Genomic DNA, 7960 nt, shown 5'->3' with positions numbered 1-7960 from the left:
TTGTTTTGTTTATGGTTACCTTTGCTGTGCAAAAGCTTGAAAGTTTGATTAGGCCCCATTTGTTTATTTTTGTTTTTATTTCTAGTGTAGACTGACCTAAGGAAACATTGGTACGATTTATGTCAGAGAACGTTTTGCCTATGATCTCTTCTAGGAGTTTCATGTCTTATGTAAGTCTTTAAGCCATTTTGAGTTTATTTTTGTGTATGGTGTGAGGGTTTGTTCTAACTTCACTGATTTACATGTGGCTGTCCAACTTTCCCAACACCACTTGCTGAAGAGACTGTCTTTTCCCCATTGTATATTCTTGCCTCCTTTGTTGAAGATTAATTGACCATAGGTGTGTTGGTTTATTTCTGGGCTCTCTATTCTGTTCCATTGATCCATATGTCTGTTTTTGTGCCAATACCATGCTGTTTTGATTACTGGAGCTTTGTAGAATTGTCTGAAGTCTGGGAGGGTTATGCCTCCTGCTTTGTTCTATTTCCTCAGGATTGCTTTGGCAATTCTGAGTCTTTTATGGTTCCATATAAACTTTAGGATTATTTGTTCTAGTTCTGTGAAAAATGTCATGGGTAATTTGGTAGGTATTGCATTAAATCTGTAGATTGCTTTGGGTAGTATGGCCATTTTAACAATATATAAATATTTTTTAAATAGATTTTTTTTAAAGCCAGCCGCTTTTATTATCATTCTTGTATTTTATAGGACAGAAAAAAAAAAGAGGAATGTAGCAAACATGTCAGGTTGTATAAAAAAAATGCAGGTTTGTGCACGTTGCTCTATTTACACCTGGGAAAAGCCTCTCCCCTCCTTCAGGCGCAGCAGCTGCCCTCGTCCGTGGCCCCTTTGAAGACACAGCCCTGGGCACACTTGGCATAGCTCACAGGGCAGCAGGAGCAGCAGCTCTTCTTGCAGGAGGTGCATTTGCACTCTTTGCATTTGCAGGAGCTGGCACACGTGCAGGATCCACCTGTGGTGCAGGAGCAGTTGGGATCCATGGCAAGAGGAAGCAGAGGCTGGGGTCCAGAGACTGCAGCACAAAAGATGGCAAGGACGTTGAGGGGGCATGCTTAAATAGATCTTTACTGGAGTATAATTGCTTCACAGTACTGTGTTAGTTTCTGCTGTACACCAAAGTGAATCAGCCATATGCCTACACATGTCCCCATATCCCCTCCCTCTTGAGCCTCCCTCCCACCCTCCCTATCCCAACCCTCTAGGTCATTGCAAAGCACTGAGCTGATCTCCCTGTGCTATGCTGCTGCTTCCCACTAGCTAACTATTTTCCATTCAGTAGTGTACATATGTAGATGCTACTCTCACTTCACCCCAGCTTCACCCTCCCACCCCGTGTCCTCAAGTCCATTCTCTATGTCTCGCTCTTTATTCCTGCCCTGTAACTAGGTTCATCAGTACCTTTTTTTTTTTTTCATTTTAACAGTATTACTTCTTCCAGTCCAAGAGCATGGGATATCTTTCCGTTTCTTTGAATCATCTTCAATTTCCTTTATTAATGTTTTATAGTTCTCAGCATATCAGTCTTTCACCTCCTTGGTCAGGTTTATTCCTAAGTATTTTATTGTTTTGTGTGTGCAATTTTAAAAGGTATTTTTTTTACATTCCTTTTCTGATATTTCATTGTTAGTGTTAAGAAATGCAACCAATATTTCTATATGTTAATCTTGTATCCTGCTACCTTGATGAATTTGTTTATCAATTCTAGTAGTTTTTGTGTGGAGTCTTTAGGGTTTTTCTTTTTTAATTTACTTTTTCTTTATTTTTATTTTGGTTGCATTGGGTCTTTGTTGCTGCACATGGGTTTTCTCTAGTTGCAGCGAGCGGGGGCTACTCTTTGTTGCTTCTCATTGTGGTGGCTTCTCTTGTTGTGGAGCACAGGCTCTAGGTGCATGAGCTTCAGTAGTTGTGGCATGCGGGCTCAGTTGTTGTGACTTGTGGGCTCCAGAGTGCAGGCTCAGTAGCTGTTGTGCACGGGCTTAGTTGCTCCATAGCATGTGGGATCTTCCCAGAGCAGGGATCGAACCTGTGTCCCTTGCATTGGCAGGTGGATTCTTAACCACTGCACCACCAAGGAAGTCCCAGGGTTTTTCTATATATAGCATCATGTCATATGCATACAATGACAATTTTACCTCTTCCCTTTCAACTTGGATACCTTTTATTTCATTTTCTTGTCTAATTGCTGTGGCTAAGACTTCTAATACTATGTTGAATAGAAGTGGTGAGAGTGGGCATCCTTGTCTTGTTCTGGATTTGAGCAAGAAAGCTTTCAGCTTTTCACTGTTGAGTTTTAAATTGGTTTTACATTCGTCATAAATATCTTTTACTATGTTGAGATATGTTCCCTCTGTACCCACTAACAAATCTTTCAAAATGCATGATTTTAATTCTATTTTTTTGATATTTTTGTAGGTTTTTAATGATTTCTCTAGGCATTGCAATATACACTTTTACCTTATCACAATCTAATACAAATGAATAATGACTAACTTTCACCAAATTTGCAGTATTGTAGTTCAATTACCCACCTTTCTTTGTGCTATTGTTATCACATATATTACACCTATATGTGTTACAAACCTAGATACAGTGTAATAATTTTTGCTTTAAACAGTCATATATATTTTAAGGAAATTAATAAAACAAAAGAAAAAAATATATCACACAGTTACCAGTTTCAGTGCTCTTAATTCCAGCATGTGTATTTGGATTCCTGCAGGTATCATTTCCCTTTAGTTAAAAGTTTTTATTCAGTTTTCCTTTAGTTTTTATTGTAATGCAGATCTTCTAGCAACAAATTTGTTCAGTGTTTATTTATCTGTAGATGTCTTTATTTCACCCTTATTTTGAAGGATAATTTTACTACATAGAGAATTCTTTGTTGACAAGATTTTTCCTCAGCACTTTGAATATGTCATTCCAATGTTTTCTGGCCTCCGTTATTTCTGGTGAGAACTCAGCTGTTTATCATATCGTTGTTCCTCAATATGTGATGTGTCTTTTTTCTCTTGCTGCTTTCAAGATTTTATCTTTGTCTTTGAGCAGTGTGACTATGATGTATCTAGGTGTGATTCTGTGTGTTTATCCTTCTTGTTGAGTTTCTTGGATCTTTTAGCCAATGTTTTCACCAAATTTGGGAAGATTTTGGCCATTACACTTCAAATATTTTTCTCCCCACTTATCTCTTTTCTCTCTTGGGGCTATAATGAAACATATGTTGCAGTGCTTGATATTGTCCTGAAGATTTCTGAGATTCTGTTGATGTTTCCTCAGTCTTTTACCTCAAACTGTGTTTTTCAGTTTGGAGACTACTGATTTATCTTCAAGTTCATTGTTTCTTTCTTCTGTTATCTCACATTTGATATTGAGCCCATCTGGTGGATTTAAACGTGTTTTTTTTTCCAGTTATTGTACTTTTTAGCTCTAGAATTTCTATTTGATTTTAAACTAGTTTTTAGTTCTCTGTTGAGAGTTTCTATTTATTCACTCTTACTTAGTGTATTTTCCTTTAATTCTTTGAATACACAGTCCTGCAATTCTTTGAACATATTTATAATATATTTTTTTAGCTTTTAAAAAATCTATATTCAATATCTGGGCCCACTTAGAGTCAATTCCTAGTGACTGCTTTTCTTTTTTTCCCTTGATGTGGGTCACCTTTCCTGTTTCTTTGCCTGTACAGTAATTTTTGGTTGAAAACCTGACATTGTAGATAATACACTGTGGCAACAACTCTAGATTATTTTGTTTTTCTGAGGTTGTTGATTTTTCTGTTTTAGTAGGTAATTAACTTGCCTGGACCTGAGCTGCAAACTCTGTCTCTCCCACAGCATGAAGCTACTGATCTTTCTGCTCATTTTAATTTTTTTTTCTATTTTAGCTTGGCTCCCTAGGGCTCTCCCCTGTTTCTGAATAGTTCAGGGTCAGCCAATGAGTGGGCATAGGTTATGCTCAGACACCTCAAGCCAATAAGGATTTAACCCTTTGCAACCTGAACTCTGGGTGTGTTGAGCAACTCATTCAAAGGTTCCAGTTTCAGGCATGCTAAGAAGAAAAGGGAGAAAGTTTTTAAGTGTCCCAGGGTTTCCATTTTCTCTGGGTTCTCTGGGTTGTCCTACATTTATGCTTAGTTTAGCATTCAACTGAAGACGTGTGAAGAATTTGTTGTCTTCACCCTTCTGTGGTATATTAGTCAGGGTTTGCCAGAGAAACAGAACAGTGGGATATATAGATATAAATATAAAGAGGAGATTATTATTTTTTTAAACACCTGTATTAGAGTATAATTGCTTTATAATGGTGTGTTAGTTTCTGCTTTATAACAAAGTGAATCAGCTATACATATACATATATGCCCATATCAAGAGGAGATTTATTATAGGAATTGGCTCACCCAAGTATGAGGCTGAGAAGTCCCATAGTCTGCCATCTGCTAGCTGGAGAACCAGGGAAGCCAGTGTAATTTCAGCCCAAGTCCAAAGTCCCGAGAATCAGAGGGCCAATGGTTTAAGTCCTGGTCTGAGTTCAAAGACCTAAGAACAAGGGATGCTGATGTCTAAGGGCAGGAGAAGATGGATGTCCCAGCTCAAGCACAGAGAGCAAATTCACCCTTCCTCTGCCTTTTTGTTCTATTCAGGCCCTCAGTGGATTAGATGATGCCCATCTGCATTATTGAGGGTTATCTTCTTTACTTAGTCTACAGATTCAAATGCTGCTAATCTCTTCCGGAAACACCCTCATAGACACACCCAGAAATAATGTTTTACTAGCTTTTTTGGCATCCCTTAGCCCAGTCAAGTTGAAATATAAATTAATCATCACATATGGCTCTCTCATGTTCAATATCTCCCTGTTAAATATGCCACCTTTGAACCATGTCCACCATCTTTGGCCAGTGAAGCTGTGGGTTTTTGCTGCCCTTGCTGGAGACACCCCCAGGCATAAAGGCCAAGAATTCAGTCTCTGCCCGCTGCAGCAGTTTTTCATGAATAAAGATTTTTCAAGTTGTTACCTGCCTTTGGCCGTTTTCCAGTGCTCTGTTAGAATAATTTTGTCTAGTTTTATACTTGTTTTTTGTGGAAGAAAAATTGCTCTGTGTTCTCATGAGGACAGTACTGGAAATCTTTCCCTTTGTAATTTTTCAGGATTGTATTTTATTATCCATCTACATAAGTTTACCTTAAACATTTAGAAAATAAGATAGCTTTCTCAAATCACTCATAATCTATTGCCAGAGATAATAATTGATAACATTATAGATACATCCTTTTATATCTTTTCAAACATATACATTTTGGCCTTCCCTGGTGGCGCAGTGTTTAAGAATCCACCTGCCAATGCAGGGGACACGGGTTCGAGCCCTGGTCCGGGAAGATCCCACATGCCGCGGAGCAACTAAGCCCATGCGCCACAGCTACTGAGCCTGAGCTCTAGAGCCCGCAAGCCACAACTACTGAGCCCACGTGCCACAACTACTGAAGCCTGCATGCCTAGAGCCCATGTTCCACAACAAGAGAAGCCACCACAATGAGAAGCCTGCGCACCACAACGAAGAGTAGCCCCCGCTCACCGCAATTAGAGAAAGCCCACGTGCAGCAACAAAGACCCAATGCAGCCAAAAATAATAAATAAATAAATTTTTAAAAAAGAAAGAGCCCTTCTCTTTAAAAAAAAAAAAAAAAAAATATATATATATATATATATACACATTTTAAAATGGGCTAATTTGATATATACTTTTTATTGCGGTAAAATACACATAAAACAAAGTTTGCCATTTTAACCGTTTTGAAACATACAGCTCTGGGGCATTAAGTACATTCACATTTTTGGGCAGCCGTCACCACCACCCACCTCTAGAAATTTTTCATCTTCCCCAACTGAAACTGTGTACCCAGGGAGTTCCCTGGGGGCCCAGTGGTTAGGACTTGGCACTTTCACTGCTGTGGCCTGGGTTTGATCCCTGGTCAGGGAACTAAGATCCTGCAAGCCATGTGGCGCAGCCAATAAACAACAACAAAACAAAACAAAACGACTGTGAACCCATTAAACAACAACTCTCCATTTCTTCCTCCCTCAGCCTCAGACAAACACCGTTCTACAGTACTTTCTGACTCTCTGAATTTGACTACTCTTAAGTACCTCATATATGTAGGATCATACAGTATTTGTCCTTTTTAAAAAATTAAAAAAAAATTTTTGGCTGTGTTGGGTCTTCGTTGCTGCACGCAGGCTACTCTTCGTTGTGGTGCATGGGCTTCTCACTGCAGTGGCTTCTCTTGTTGCAGAGCATGGGCTCTAGGCGCATGGGCTTCAGTAGTTGTGGCACACGGGCTCAGTAGCTGTGGTGCGCGGGCTCAGTAGTTGTGGCGCACAGGCTTAGTTGCTCCGTGGCATGTGGGACCTTCCTGGACCAGGGATCAAACCCGTGTCCCCGTGTATTGGAAGGCAGATTCTTATCCACTGCGCCACCAGGGAAGCCCAGTATTTGTCCTTTTGTCACTGGCTTCTTTCACTTAACGTGATGTCCTCGGTGTTCATCCATATTGTAGCATGTGTCAGAATTTCCATCCTGTTTAGGCTGAATAATAATATTCCATTCTATGTATATATCACGTTTTGTTTATCCATTCATCTTGGGGTTGCTTCCACCTTTTGGCTGTTGTGAATAATGCTGCTATTACATATATCTGTGCCACTTCTTTTGGGTATATACCCAGAGAGGAATTGCTGGATCACATGATCATCCTGTTTAATTTTTTTGAGGAGTTGCTGTAATGTTTTCCACAGCAGCTGCATCAGCAATGTGCAAGGGTTCCAATTTCTCCACATCCTCACCAACACTTGTTATCTTTTGTTTTTCATAATAGCTACCCTAATGAGTGTGCAGTGGTATCTCATTACAGTTCTGACTGGCATTTCCCTTATGACGAGTGAGGCTGAGCATTCTTCATGTGCTTGTTGGCCACTTGTAGATCTTCTTTGGAGAAATGTCTATTCAGGTCCTTTGTCCATTTTAAAATCAGGTTGATTTTTTTGTGGGTGCTGTTGAGTTGTAGGAGTTTATTTAAAATTGAGGTAACATTAATAAGTTTTAGTTGTACAACATAATGATTCAATATTTGTATACATTATGAAGATCACCACAAGTCTAGTTAACATCTGTCACCTTATATAGTAACAAAAAAATTTTTTTTCTCATGATGAGAGCTTTTTACTCTCTTAGCAATTTTCAAATATGCAATTCAGTGTTGTTAACTATAGTCACCATGCTGTACATCACATCCCCATGACTTTTTAATTTTATAACTGGAAGTTTGTACCTTTTAACACATCTCACTCATTTATCCCACTCTCTACCCCCACCTTTGGCAACCACCAATCTGTTCTATCAACGAGTTTCTTTTTTGGTTTTTGTTTTAGATTCCACATATAAGTGATATCATATGGTATTTCTCTTTCTCTGACATATTTTATGTAGCATAATGCCCTCGAGTTCCAACCATGTTGTTGCAAATGACAAGATTTCATTCTTTTTTATGGCTGAGTAATATTCCACCGTATATGTGTGTGTGTGTGTGTGTGTGTGTGTGTGTGTATAAAACACTTTTTTACATTATTCATCCATTGATAGACACTTAGGTTGTTTCCATATCTTGGCTATTGTGAATAATGTTACAATGAACATAGAGGTGTATATGTCTTTTCCAGTTACTGTTTTAATTTTCTTAAGATAAATACACAGTAGTGGAATTGCTGGATCACTTGATCGTTCTATTTTTAATATTTTGAGGACCCTCCATACTGTTCTCCATAGTGGCTCCACCAATTTACATTCCCACCAACAGTGCTCGAGGGTTCCCTTTTCTCCACATCCTCACTGACACTTGTTATTTCCTCTCTTTTTGATAATTGCCATTCTAACAGGTATGAGGTAATA

The 7960-nt window shown here is 38.8% G+C and overlaps 1 pseudogene; it reads right to left on the bottom strand.

The window, feature by feature from the left end:
• Positions 1-815: 815 nt before the first annotated feature.
• LOC136122482 (metallothionein-1E pseudogene) lies at positions 816-1001 on the bottom strand (annotated as a pseudogene).
• Positions 1002-7960: the final 6959 nt, after the last annotated feature.

This window comes from Phocoena phocoena, chromosome 1 (assembly GCF_963924675.1).
Source record: "Phocoena phocoena chromosome 1, mPhoPho1.1, whole genome shotgun sequence".
NCBI classification, from domain to species: domain Eukaryota; kingdom Metazoa; phylum Chordata; class Mammalia; order Artiodactyla; family Phocoenidae; genus Phocoena; species Phocoena phocoena.
This window is presented reverse-complemented; position numbering and strand designations above follow the sequence as displayed.